Below are 1,848 nucleotides of genomic sequence, written 5' to 3' on the forward strand. Positions count from 1 at the left end.
ACGCCTCTCTCCTTCGACCAAATCGCCCTTCGCGTCGCGGTGCCGACAGACTGGCGTGTCCAGGTGTCACCAACCCAGAGCCGAGAAAAAAACAAAATGTCCGAAATTCCGCGCCGTGCGTCCGTCTCGCGAGGCAACTCCTCCGCCGGCGGCCGTTTTGGCATGTTTCATCTCTAAAATTACGGCGGGTAAATAAAGACACCGGCGGCGGACAGAGGACGTGCCTGCCGCGGCTCAGGGTTCGTCGGGGGAGCCTTCGCCGTGCCGCGGTAAGCTCGGGTCGGAACCCGCGGCCACGGGCGGCGAGTCATCCCGGTGGCGTGTGGCACGGGCACGAGGGGTGGGGGGGCCAGGGATGTGGAGGGGGCCGGAGGGGGACGGAGGGGGGGGGCGGAGGGGGCCAAAGGAGGCCAGGAAGGGGGCCAAGGGACCTGGAGGAGGGCGTCCCGAGATTAAGCGATCAAAGACCCCCTCGAGAGACGGAAGAAATGCCCGGATTATCTTCAACGAGGCATTTCGGTTGTTCTGCCTTTATTTTCCCTTCTTCCCACGCCACCATACCCTGTGGCCTCCTCTGAGCTCGAAGACGAGCGCGGGTGTCGGCACCAGCGGCGTCGGCAGCCCATGTGGCAGCGGGCCTGCGGTGGAGGACGCGCACGACCGTTTTCGGCTGTGTCGCGACCTGCATACCTGAGTGCGGGCGGCCTGGCCAGCCTGCACACTCGCCGATTCCGAGGGTCCCGCCAGCCGCTGCCACAGATGTGTACTCGAATGCCTCTGGGCCTGCCTCATCTCATAGTTCTTCCTCAAAACAATAAGGGTTTACTAGAGTAATGCCAGACAAATTATCTAAGCAAACGATCGTGAATTAGCAAGAGCTGTTCCTCTGAACGTGTTCCGCCTTGCAGGAAGCAGCGCAGTGGGGACCAACGCGGAAGGAGGATGGCATCGACATGCGGTCACTGGTGCTGTTGGTGTTGGCACGGTGGCAGCGCGGCCGTTGTTGCCGAAACAAGCCGCTGGCGATGTGCTCGGCTGGGCACCTCAAAGACCTTCTCCGACGCGGCGGATCACCCGTTCCTTTTATTACGAAGACACGGGAGGGCCTCAGTGAGACGGCGTCCTGGGGTCCGAAGTCACGCCCCGTTTGGCCCAGGTGAGTCAACCGGCGCGTCGCCTCCCGGAGGTCGAGGCGCTGCAGGTGCGGAGGCCGGGGACTCGGAGACCTCCCTCCGACAGCCGATTAGAAAATCCGTCGGGACTTCGATGTTCCTCAAAACTCTCCGCCACCATCGTTGACAGAAAAGCAAAGGTTCCAGGCAGTATTAACACACAGCGATCTACTTCCACCTTATCATTTTCCACTCCGACTCACTTCCGTCAATCAACTGGAACGCACTCGAATTGAAGACCTCATTCAGTCTTTTTTTTTTTTTTTACATATACCTGAAACGAACTCAGACCAGCCGCGCAACGGGTCCCAGAGATCACGAGACCCGGCGAACACTTGCTCGGTGGCGCTTCGAGCGGCTTCCACTATTTATACCTTCAGCAGCACACGGCGAATTCCCACGCCATTTCAACCCCTGTTCTCACCTGTAATCAGAGTGTGGACAGAGAGGCAGACAAGGATGCCGCCTATGGCCCACAGGTGATGCCACACACCAGGTGAGTGCCAGGTGAAGCTGCGGCACTCGGGCAGGTATTGATATTGGGGCGGCACCCGGTCCTGGCGCCACGCACTACCCTAACACACTGGCACCCTGGCACTCCACGCGCCCCGGCCACTCCTGCCCCGGGCCTTACTCACCACCACCATGGGTCAGAGCCAAGCCACCCACACGAACG

At 60.7% G+C, this 1,848-nt stretch overlaps 1 protein-coding gene across 1 annotated transcript in view; it reads right to left on the minus strand.

The window, feature by feature from the left end:
• LOC119594508 overlaps window positions 1-1,848 on the minus strand; it is a 95,684-nt gene that overhangs the window by 33,008 nt on the left and 60,828 nt on the right. The window lies entirely within an intron of this gene.

Source organism: Penaeus monodon, chromosome 34 (genome assembly GCF_015228065.2).
Source record: "Penaeus monodon isolate SGIC_2016 chromosome 34, NSTDA_Pmon_1, whole genome shotgun sequence".
NCBI classification, from domain to species: domain Eukaryota; kingdom Metazoa; phylum Arthropoda; class Malacostraca; order Decapoda; family Penaeidae; genus Penaeus; species Penaeus monodon.